The sequence below is a fragment of the Phocoena phocoena genome, chromosome 9, assembly GCF_963924675.1.
Source record: "Phocoena phocoena chromosome 9, mPhoPho1.1, whole genome shotgun sequence".
NCBI classification, from domain to species: Eukaryota; Metazoa; Chordata; class Mammalia; order Artiodactyla; family Phocoenidae; genus Phocoena; species Phocoena phocoena.
Window position 1 is genome coordinate 3,872,049 of NC_089227.1, and position 13,334 is coordinate 3,885,382.

The window sequence follows — 13,334 nt, forward strand, 5'->3', positions numbered from 1 at the left end:
ATAAAGACATTATCATTAGTCACCACTAGATCACTTCCTACTTTTCAATTGTTGCTAAAGATAAGAACTTATTTTCATGATATAAAATGTCATATCAGAAGGATGAGAATATTCATATTTTAGCTTTCTCTTTATCTATGGCACTTGAATTTAAAATTGTTTCTGCACATTGTCCCACATATACACTGGTTAATAAGCAGATATTCTTTTTGGACATCATTTTTACTAGAAATTTAAATAAAGCTTTACTTAAAACATATAAAAATGGAATCATGTTTTATCTGTTGGCTCCTGTGGCTTAACACCACTGCTAAAAACTGTCACATTTCCTGCCCAACATATAGTACCTGCTGACAAGCTCCAAGCTCATGGAATCACTTCTGCAGAAAAACTCTGCAAAGTTGGGAATGTAAACTGGTACATCTACTATGGTAAATAGTATGCAAGTTACTAAAAATATTATAAATAGATTTAGCATATAATCCAGCCATCCTACTTCTGGGTATATAGTCAAAGAAATTGAAATCAGGAGCTTGAAGGCAGATCAGATTCATTGCAGCATTATTCATAATAACCAATATATGGAAACAATCTAAGTGTCCACCTATGGATGAATGGACAAAGTAAATGTAGAATATACATACAGCAGAATATTATACCACCTTAAAAAAGAAGGAAATTCTTCCATTTGTTGCAACATGGACAAACTTGGAAGACATTGTGCTGAATGAAATACGTCCCACACAGAAGGACAAGTACTACATGATTCCACTTACAGGAGGAGTCTAAAATAGTCAAACTCTAAAAAGGCAGAGAGTAGACTAGTGGTTTCTGGGGGCTGGGAGGGGAGAATGGGGATTAATTAGCCAAATCTTGCAAAATTTCAATTATATAAGATTAATAAATCCTAGAGATCTACTGTGCAGCATGGAGATTGTAGTTAACAATATCGTATTGTATACTTAAAATTTTCCTGAAAGGGTAGATTTTATGTTAAATATTCTTATTATAAAAAATAATAACATATAAGGAAGGAAGGAGGAAATTTTTGGAGGTGTTGAGTATGTTTATGACATAGAATGTGGTGATATTTCTACATGTGAATACTTATCTCAAAACTCATTAAGCTGTGTATATTAGATAAGTACAGCCTAACTCAATAAAGTGTTTTAAAAAACAGTCTGCAATGTACCCTCTTTATACAACTGAATTTACACAAAGGTGTGAATAACTTTTGAAATCTAGTGAATCTTCTTTCTTAGGATGTAACCTGAGAGACCTATTTTCATATCAGTGGAAAGTCCTTCAGTATGATCCACTCTTTTGTTGGGAGAGTATGTCATTAGCAAAGGCTTTTAGAGGGGGAATTTTGGCTTAAACCAAAATTGGCCTGAGAATCATATATGCATATATATAACATACAAAATATAATAAATATATTTTCTATATAAATGAAGTTAAACACAAATAAATTATACGGTTTCATTCAAAAATATGAATACTTGAAATGCTGCCTTGTTGCAACATTGCGTCTGTTCCTTCTGCAATCTCTTATTATTCATGCTGTGAGTGGTGTTTAGTCATGAGACAGGTTGTGAAAAGAAACTGCTTTCTTTGAGACCTGCTCAGTTAGGTGAACTTTTATACTAGGTCTGCTATTCCTTTCTATGTTCCACCTCATAAGGTTTCTTGTTTGGAGGTAAATTCAGTTCTGGTCACTGGTGTGTCCTGGCACAGAGGGGACCCTCAGTCCCTCAGTAAACACCTATGAATGAATAAAAGAGCCCTTGATTAGTGACAAAAACAATATTAACCAATGACTAGATTTTTTTGTTTGTTTGTTTTGGGGTTTTTTTGGGGGAGATAGAAAGGAGGGTCAAAGTGTCCCTCTTGCATAGGCTGTTTTTCTTAAATTTAATTTTATTTATTTTTTTATACAGCAGGTTCTTATGTCATCCATTTTATACACATCACTGTACACATGCCAACCCCAATCTCCCAATTCATCACACCACCACCCCTATCCGCCACTGCTTTCCTCCTTTGACGTCCATACGTTTGTTCTCTACATCAATGTCTCAATTTCTGTCCTGCAAACTGGTTCATCTGTACCCTTTTTCTAGGTTCCACATACATGCATTAATATGTGATATTTGTTTTTCTCTTTCTGACACTTCACTCAGTATGACAGTCTCTAGATGCATCCACGTCTCTACAAATGACTCAATTTCGTTCCTTTTTATGGTTGAATAATATTCCATTGTATATATGTACCACATCTTCTTTATCCATTTGTCTGTCAGTGGGCATTTAGGTTGCTTCCATGACCTGGTTATTGTAAATAGTGCTGCAATGAATATTGGGGTGCATGTGTCTTCTTGAATTACAGCTTTCTCTAGGTATATGGCCAGTAGTGAGATTGCTGTGTCATATGGTAATTCTATTTTTAGTTTTTTAAGGAATCGTCATACTGTTCTTGATAGTGGCTGTATCAATTTACATTCCCACCAACAGTACAAGAGGGTTCCCTTTTCTCCACACCCTCTCCAGCATTTGTTGTTTGTAGATTTTCTGATGATGCTCATTCTAACTGGTGTGAGATGATACCTCACTGTAGTTTTGATTTGCATTTCTCTAATAATTAGTGATGTTGAGGAGCTTTTCATTTGCTTCTTTGCCATCTGTATGTCCTTTTTGGAGAAATATCTATTTAGGTCTTCTGCTAATTTTTTTTTATTGGGTTGTTTGTTTTTTTAATATTGAGCTGCATGAGCTGTTTATAAAACTTTGGAAATTAATCCTTTGTTGATTCATTTGCAAATATTTTTTCCCATTCTGAGGGTTATCTTTTCATCTTATTTGTAGTTACCTTTATTTACAAAAGCTTTTAAGTTTCATTAGGTCCCATTTGTTTATTTTTGTTTTTATTTCCTTTAGGAGGTGGATCAAAAAAGATCTTGCTGTAATTTATGTCAGAGTGTTCTTCCTATGATTTCCTCTAAGAGTTTAATAGTGTCCAGTCTTACAGTTAGGTCTCTAATCCATTTGAGTTTATTTTTGTATATGGAGTTAGGGAATGTTCTAATTTCATTCTTTTACATGTAGCTGTCCAGTTTTCTCAGAACCACTTTTTTTTTTTTTACATATTTATTGGAGTATAATTGCTTTACAATGGTGAGTTAGTTTCTGCTTTATAACAAAGTGAATCAGTTATACATATACATATGTTCCCATATCTCTTCCCTCTTGTGTCTCCCTCCCTCCTACCCTCCCTATCCCACCCCTCCAGGCGGTCACAAAGCACCGAGCTGATCTCCCTGTTCTATGCAGCTTCTTCCCACTAGCTATCTACCTTACGTTGAAGAGACTGACGTTCCTCCATTGTATATCCTTGCCTCCTTTGTCATAGATTAATTGGCCATAGGTGTGTGGGTTTATCTCTGGGCTTTCTATCCTGTTCTGCGGCGAGCCGCTTCTGACCAGCAGAAAGACGAGTCACCACACGCTAGATTCTTCTCGTATCACACTTTATTGGAGTACAGCTTGGTTTCAGACAGATGGAGGGAAGACCCCGAACTTTGTTCGCACTGGCTTTTTATAATGCACTAGAACCCGTGGCAACCTGTGGTTGGCTGGTTAACTCAACAAGATATGTGCTGTTCACAATTTATTGGTTACAATTCTGATCCTTCATTAGCATATTGGCTCGTCGTGGCGCATGTGTGGCACATAGCCTTTTGGGCTACTCCCTGATAAGCGTTATCTGCGACATGGCAGAACAACGGCTTCCCATGGCAGAACACCGGCTTCCCACACTGTTCCATTGATCTATATTTCTGTTTTTGTGTCAGTACATATTGTCTTGATTACTGTAGCTTTGTAGGATAGTCTGAGGTCAGGGAGTCTAATTCCTCCAGCTCTATTTTTTTCCCTCAAGACCACTTTGGCTATTTGGGGTCTTTTTTGTCTCCATACAGATTTTAAGATTTTTCGTTCTAGTTCTGTAAAAAATGCCATCAGTAATTTGATAGAGATTCCATTGAATCTGTAGATTGTTTAGGGCAGTATAGTCATTTTCACAATATTTATTCTTCCAATCAAAGAACATGGTATATCTCTCCAGCTGTTTGTATCATCTTTAATTTCTTTCATCAGTGTCATAGTTTTCTGCAAACAGGTCTTTTGTCTCCCTAGGTAGGTTTATTCCTAGGTATTTTATTCTTCTTGTTGCAATGGTAAACGGAAGTGTTTCCTTAATTTCTCTTTCAGATTTTTCATGATTAGTGTATAGTAATGCAAGAGATATCTGTGCACTAATTTTGTATCCTGCAAATTTACCAGATTCATTGATTAGCTCTAGTAGTTTTCTGGTGGCATCTTTAGGATTCTCTATGTGCAGTACCATATTATCTGTAAATAGTGACAGTTTTACTTCTTTTTTTCCAACTTGTATTCCTTTTATTTATTTTTCTTCTCTGATTGCCATGGCTAGGACTTCCAAAACTACATTGAATAATAGTGGTGAGAGTGGACATCCTTGTCTTGTTCCTGATCTTAGAGGAGATGCTTTCAGTTTTTCACCATTGAGAATGATGCTTGCTGTGGGTTTGTCATATATGGCCTTTATTATGTTGAGGTAGGTTCTCTCTGTGCCCACTTTCTGGGGAGTTTTTATCATAAATTGTTGTTGAATTTTTTCAAGAGCTTTTCCTGCATCTATTGAGATGATAATATGGTTTTTATTCTTCAATTTGTTAATAGGGTGTATCACATTGATTGATTTGCATATATTGAAGAATCCTTGCATCCCTGGGATAAATCCCACTTGATTATGGTGTATGATCCTTTTAATGTGTTGTTGGATTCTGTGTCCTAGTATCTTGTTGAGGACTTTTGCATCTATATTCATCAGTGATATTGGTCTGTAATTTTCTTTCTTTGTAATATCTTTGTCTGTTTTTGTTATCAGGGTGATTGTGGCCTCATAGAATGAGTTTGGGATTTTTCCTCCCTCTGCAATTTTTTGGAAGAGTTTGAGAAGGATGGGTGTTAACTGTTCTCTAGATGTTTGATAGAATTCACCTGTGAAGCAATCTGGTCCTGGACTTTTGTTTGTTGGAAAATTTCCAATCACAGTTTCAATTTCATTACTTGTGATTGGTCTGTTCATATTTTCTTTTTCTTCCTGGTTCAAATACTTTCTAAGTATTTGTCCATTTCTTCCAAGTTGTCCATTTTATTGTCATAGACTTGCTTTTAGTAGTCTCTTAGGATGCTTTGCATTTCTGCAGTGTCTGTTGTAACTTCTCTAATTTTATTGATTTGAGTCCTCTCCCTCTTTTCCTTGATGAGTCTGGCTAACAGTTTATCAATTTTGTTTATCTTCCTAAAGAACCAGCTTTTAGTTTTATTGATCTCTGCTATTGTTTTCTTTGTTTATATTTCATTTATTTCTGCTCTGATCTTTATGATTTCTTTCCTTCTGCTAACTTTGGGTTTTCTTTGTTCTTCTTTCTCTAGTTCCTTTAGGTGTAATGTTTGATTGTTTATTTGAGATGTTTCTTGTTTCTTGAGGTAATCTTGTATAGCTATATACTTCACTCTTAGAACTGCTTTTGCTGCATCTCACAGGTTTTGGATCATTGTGTTTTCATTATCATTTGTCTGTAGGTATTTTTTGATTTTCTCTTTGATTTCTTCAGTGATCTCTTGGTTATTTAGTAATGTATTGTTTAGCCTCCATGTGTTTGTGTTTTTTATGTTTTTTTTTTCCTCTAATTGATATCTAATCTCATAGCATTGTTGTCAGAAAGATGCTTGATATGATTTCAATTTTCTTAAATTTACTGAGCCTTGATTTGTGACCCAAGATGTGATCTATTCTGGAGAATGTTCTGTGCACACTTGTGAAGAAAGTGAAATCTGCTGTTTTTGGATGGAATGTCCTATAAATATCAATTAAATATATCCATTCTATTGTGTCATTTAAAGCTTGTGTTTCCTTATTAATTTTCTGTTTGGATAATCTGTCCCTTGGTGTAACTGAGGTGTTAAAGTCCCCCACTATTATTGTGTTACTGTCTATTTACTCTTTTATAGCTGTTAGTAGTTGCCTTATGTATTGAGGTGCTGCTATGTTGGGTACATATATATTTATAATTGTTATATCTTCTTTTTGGATGGATCCCTTGATCATTATGCAGTGTCCTTCCTTGTTTCTTGTAACATTCTTTATTTTAAAGTCTATTTTATATAAGTATTGCTCCTCCAGGTTTCTTTTGATTTCCATTTTCATGGAATATCATTTTCCATTCCCTCACCTTCAGTCTGAATGTGTCCCTAGGTCTGAAGTGGGTTTCTTGAAGACAGCATATATATGCGTGTTGTTTTGTATCCATTCAGCAAGCCTGTGTCTTTTGGTTGGAGCATTTAAGCCATTCACATTTCAGGTAATTATCGATATATATGTTCCTATTACTGTTTTCTTAATTGTTTGGGGTTTCTTTTTGTAGGTCCTTTTCTCCTCTTGTGTTTCTGACTTAGAGAAGTTCCTTTAGCATTTGTTGTAGAGCTGGTTTGGTGGTGCTGAATTCTCTTAGCTTTTGCTTGTCTGTAAAGCTTTTGATTTCTCCATCAAATCTGAATGAGATCCTTGCTGGTTAGTGTAATCTTGGTTGTAGGTTCTTCCCTTTCATCACTTTAAGTATATCATGCCACTCCCTTCTAGCCTGTAGAGTTTCTGCTGAGAAATCAGCTTTTAACCTTGTAGGAGTTCCTTTGTATGTTATTTGTCATTTTTCCCTTGCTGCTTTCAATAATTTTTCTTTGTCTTAATTTTTGCCAATTTTATTACTATGTGTCTTGGTATGTTCTCCTTGGGTTTATCCTGTATGGGACTCTCTGCACTTCCTGGACTTGGGTGACTATTTCCTTTCTCATGTCAGGGAATTTTTTGACTATAATCTCTTCAAATATTTTCTTGGGTCCTTTTTCTCTCTCTTCTCCTTCTGGGACCCCTATAATGCAAATGTTGATGCATTTAATGTTGTCCCAGAGGTCTCTTAGGCTGTCTTCATTTCTTTTCTTTTTTTTTTTTTTTTTCTTTATTCTGTTCTGCAGCAGTGAATTCCACCATTCTGTCTTCCAGGTCACTTATCCATTCTTCTGCCTCAGTTGTTCTGCTATTGATTCCTTCTAGTGTAGTTTTCATTTCAATTATTGTGTTGTTCATCTCTGTTTGTTTGTTCTTTTATTTTTCTAAGTCTTTGTTAAACATTTCTTGCATCTTCTCCATCTTTGCCTCCATTCTTTTTCCGAAGTCCTGGATCATCTTCTCTATCAGTTTTCTTTTTCTGGAAGGTTTCCTATCTCCACTTCATTTAGTTGTTTTTCTGTGGTTTTATCTTGTTCCTTCATCTGGTACATAGCCCTCTGCTTCTCATCTTGTCTATCTTTCTGTGAATGTGTTTTTTGTTCCACAGGCTGCAGGATTGTAGTTCTTCTTGCTTCTGCTGTCTGCCCTCTATGACTAGAATTTTTTTTTTATTGAAGTATAGTTGATTTACTATATTGTGTTAGTTTTAGGTATACAACAAAGTGATTCAGTTATATATATATATATATATATATATATATATATATATATATATTTATTTTCCATTATATGTTATTAGAAATTATTGAATATAGTTCCCTCTGCTTTAGAATAAATCTTGCTGCTTACCTATTTTATTTATAGTAGTTTGTATCTCTTAATCCCATACTCCTAATTTATCCCTCTCCCCCATTTCCCCTTTGGTAACCATAAGTTTGTTTTCTATGTCTGTGAGCCTGTTTTGTATACAGATTCATTAGTATTATTTTTTTAGATTTCACATATAAGTGATACCATATAATACTTGTCTTTGTCTGACTTACTTCACTTAGTATGGTAATCTCTATGTTCATCCGTGTTTGTGCAAATGTCATTATTTCATTCTTTTTGTGGCTGAGTAATATTCTATTTTATATATGTACCACATCTTCTTCATCCATTCATCTGTAGATGGGCATTTAGGTTGCTTCCATGTCTTGGCTCTTGTAAATAGTGCTGCTATGAGCATTGAGAGGCATGCATATTTTCAAATTAGAAATTTCTCTTTTCTGGATATATGCTCAGAAATGGGGTTGCTGAATCATATGGTAACTCTATTTTTAGTTTTTTTAAAGGAAACTCCATACTGTTCTCCATAGTGGATGCTCCAATTTACACTCCTACCAACAATATAGGGTGTGTAGTTTTCTCCACACCCTCTCCAGTATTTATCATTTATAGATTTTTTGATGTTGGCCATTTTGACCAGTGTGAGGTGATATCTCATTGTGGATTTGATTAGCATTTCTCTAATAATTAGCAATGTTAAGTATCTTTTCATATGCCTGTTGACCATCTGTATGTCTTCTTTGAAGAAATATCTATTTAGGTCTTCTGCCCATTTTTTGATTTTTTTTATTGAGTTGTATGAGTTGTTTTTCATATTTTGCATATTAAGCCCTTTTTGGTCCCATTTTTGGCAAATATTTTCTCCCACTTCATAGGTTGGCTTTTCATTTTGTTGATGGTTTCATTTGCTGTGCAAAATCTTTTAAGTTTGACCAGGTCCCATTTGTTTTAGATTTTCTTTTTTTTTAAGTTATGTGTCTTACTTGCTTGGGGCATTTTTATATTAATTGCAAGTACAGACTATTACATTTCCAATAAAATAATAATGGTGTTTTATCGCTCATGCACTACCAGTGGTCAGGTATTGTGCCAATTGTTTTGTATACAGCATATTATTCAATCATCATCCAAACTCAAGTGAGAGGGTTGTTATACCCCATACACAGGTGAGGATGTAAGGTGGCTCAGCAGGGTCACAGAACTTGCTCAAGGTTGAAAGCTAGTGAGTGTCAGGATGTGCAGCCAGAATTCAGGCTCCAGCATCAGAGCTTAAACTGTGAAATGGTCCTTCCCATTCCTGTTGCTGCACATCCTACAGTGATGACCTTCATAGTCACTGGAGGTGCTCAACTGATGGGTCCTTATAAAGTTTGCTAACTGGGGACCTTGTGCTTTTATCTTCTCTACTTCAGGGAAGTTTTAATGGTTGTTGTACCAATTTCTGTTTTTTTCCCACATGAATGTCTCTTGTGCTGCACTGTAATTGTGCTAGTTTTTCTATGCAGCATTTCACTAGTACTGAGTTGTTCCTGATGTTTCTATTTACAAACTCTGGCCCTTCTGTCAAACTTAAGATTTTAAAGGATTGTAAACTTTAATTATGTCTTCTTAAAGATAGTTTAGATTTACTTTTGCTTTTCCACATTTAAAATCTAACGGCACAGTAAGTATGGAAACATTTACAATAACTGCCACCTCTGAGCAGAGTAATAAAGAAAGGTGAGATTGAACTCATAGACTGTTTATTCCCAGGGAATCTCTGAGGTTCAGTGATTGTGCAGGATAAGCATAGCACAGAATGAAGATGGTCTCTGAGAAGCTGGACACAGATGCTTTTCACTAGTGGAGGTTAATAATGGATTCATATACTTAAATGGAGTCTCTGGCAAAAGTTTGTCATCCTGGAAGCTTATGTTATTTACCTATTTGTGAACATTCTCTGGTAACAGCTTCTCTGAATTATGATTTCCATAGCAAGTGTGACAGCAGATGTTAGAAAGCATTTTTTGTTTTGAATTTTCATGTGACATATTTATACAGAGTTTATGTAAAAATTTCATTCTGAAAATTAGATGGTAATTTCAATTGGGAAATATAATATATTTTTTAAAATTTCATAACACTGTTTAAAGTCATCCATAAATTAATATCTTAGAACGAGTATGATGGCTTTCTCATTTATATGACTATTATTTTATAGAGTTACTATTTACATTATTATAATACACAGTTGCTCAAACTTCTATTATTATACATAGTTGCTTAAACTTCCTATTCCTCCTTTTTTAATAAAAAGCTGTTTCAGCTCACAGGCTTACATTCCTTTCTTCAGGACTGCCATAAAAATTACCCATATATGTATGCATAAAATATTTGGACATATATATATATAAAATATTTGTATATATATATATATATATATATATATATATGTTTATACATGTAAAACCCATAGATCGATAAGTGATAGATAGATAGATAACCCACATATATATAAACCTTAAGAGATGTTTGGAAAACACAGAAGGTTTTCATCAGTAACCCAAATTTCTGAGACATTTTTGGATAATTATGAGCAGATAAGCTTTTATTCATGGAACGACAACCCTTTGAAACAATTTGAGATTCAATACAGGTAAAGGATGTATTTTCCTGGGAAGTAAGTGCTTGAGTTTCCCAACAACCATAAAATCACAGGAAAATTAATGGCAAGACATCAGGGCCTGACCCAGTGTCTTGTGTGCGGGAACTGAGAGCATCCTTCGTACCCAGGCTTCACAAAGCTCCTTAATGATCACTGCCTTCATAATCTTCTATCAGGGGACAGAGATGCAAAGAGAAGGGAGCAGTGTCTCAACTCATTTTAAGCTGCCACAACAAACACAGGTGTAGTGGAGGAAAACATATTTAAAGTCATAAATGCCTCTCGAGGATGAAGTCTCCTGTTCAAATAGCCAGTTTGAGGCGACCTCAGGGTTTCTGCTGGTTCTTTATGTTTCTGACATGATGGCTAAATGGTATTTTTGTTCTGCTGAGTGCTTCGAGGGATTTAGATAAGGCAGTGTGGTCCTGAAGGTGTAAGATAATTTCTCTTGCATAACAGAATGTGAAGTATTGGTGTGGAGGTGGTGAACCAACTAGAGAGGACAAGAAGGAGAAGTAAAAAAAAAAAAAATCAGAGATGAAAGAAATGGGCAAGGGAAGCCTGCAACACGCTAAGAGATCAGTGGGGTCGGACCTGGGCTGGCACCACCAGGAAAAGCTCTGTGTTCTGGTGGTTGGAAGGGCTGTGAAGGGAGAGGAGTGTGATATCTACGATGATTCTCTTGCTGCTGTGTAAGTTCACACCGAGTTCTGAAACTTTCAACAAAAATGTTACTTTCTCAAATGCTTAGCATGGGTGTTTATGGTGCTGTGTATTGCTTGTTTCTTTTTCCAATTAATAAAATCAAGGAAAGGGGCCTAGTTTCCATACCTGAACCTTGGCTCAGGAAGCAAGACCTAAGAGATGAGGCTCCTGGGTAGTGAGGAGGTCCTTCAGCTTTAACAAATCATAAAATGTGGATCAAGCTGAGATTTTTCTAGATATTAGGTGACAAGGGTGATATTTGGGTTACCCAGAGCAGGGGAAAATGACTCAGCATAATAGTAAATCCAGGAAAGACACACTTTGTCTTTCAGGAAGCAAGCCTTTTTCTACATCCCACTAACAGCTATTCATCCTGACAGAAGCTGCCCAACCTCAAAAGTCATGAGAAAACTTAAGTGATAGAGAGAGAGGTTGTATTTAAATAATTCAGAGGTCATCGGGGCCCGCTTAGAGTCAGAAAGCTTCTCACAAGCAGGTGCACTGGCTTTCCGCCCAGACCTCATGTGGTGCAGGCTGCAGACTGGAAGTGGTGGGAAACTTGCCACACTGTCACACAGACAATGACCTCTTTGAAGCCTAAGCCCTTGGCTGGCTCCATTCAAAGGTCATGCAGTGAAGTTTTCCTGAGCCCTGTCCTTCCTCTTGCAGCTTTTGGGTTGGGGATACACCCACTGTGTTGTGTGTTTATTTAGATGTTAAGATTGGCTCCTTTGGGTCTTATTCAACATTTTTGCTCTCTCTCTCTCCTCCTACAAGAAATCTGGGGAGAAATGTGTGTAATAAACCTAATGCTTAAAAAGAAAGTACACCGAGCACCTGCTGATTTCCTCTCACTGGCTGCCTCCCCTCCCCTCCGCCAAGATATTTAACAAATGCTCTGACCTTGAAGTGGGCTTCCTTCCCAGGTGGACAAATGGTAGATTCCATATACAAAGAGCTATAAGAATAAATATATGGAATAAACTATTTAATACAAGGACTTCCCTGGTGGTCCAGTGGTTTAGACTCTACACTTCCACTGCAAGGGGTGGTGGCTTGATTCCTGGTCAGGGAACTAAGAGACCACATGCCACACGGTGTAGCCAAAAAAACAGAAAAATGCAAAAAACAAACAAAAAACCCCACATACTGGTACAGGTCATGTGTCCAAACCATACCTTAAACCTCAACAGTAAGAAATCAAACAACCCGACTGAAACATGGGCAAAAGATCTGAATATGCACCTCAACAAAGAAGATGCAGAGGTAGCATACATGAAAAGATGCTCCACATCATTTCTCATTAGGAAATCCCTGAAATATCACTACATATCTATTTAAATGACTAAAATAAGTGAGGCAACCCCTGAAATACCAATGTGGGTGACAGGAATTCTAATTCATTGCTGGCTTGAATGCAGTGGTATGGTCACTTTGGAAAACAGTTTGGTGTTTGCTTACAAAACTAAATATAGCCTTACCCTGCAATCTGCTAACTGCATCCCCAGACATTTACACAATTAATTTAAAAATATATGCCCACACCAAAACCCAAATGTGAGTGTTTAAAAAAAAATAGGAGTGTTTATAATAGTTTAATTCACAATCTCCAAAAGCTAGAAGTAACAAAGATATCTTCCTACAGGTGAATGGATAAACAAAATGTGATACATTGACATAGTGAGAGGTTACTCAGCAATAAAAGAGGAGTGAGCTAGCAAGCCACACAAAGGCATGGACAAATTACAAAAGCACATTGTTAAGTGAAATAAATCAACCTGAAAAAGTTAATTATGGTATGATTCCATTTTTAACACTTTTGGAAAAGGCAAATTATAGTAACAGCAAATAAACCGGTGGTTGCTAGGGATCCAGGGCAGGGAAGTGGTTGAATAGTGAAGTGCACAGGATTTTTTTTTTTTTTTTTTTGGTAAAGCAAGTATTCTGTGTCATACTTCATTGGTGGATACATGACACTGTGCATTTGTCAAAAACCATCAAACTTCATAGCACAAAGAGTAAAGCTTAATATGTGCACATTATTTTCAAAAGCATTTAGAAGGATGAGGAATCTCAGGATGGAATTCAGAATGTGACAAAACAATTTAACTGAATTAGAAAGGTATGACAAAACCTCATTGAAGGGCGAGGGAAGGGAGATGTGGACCTAAGTAACTTTGGAAGTGAGTAGTGTCTGTAAGACTAAAGACAAAAGGAACTGTGTGTAAGCACTGTAGTCCAGTGGATAAAGTTGTTTCCCACAAAGGTATGAGTTAACAATTC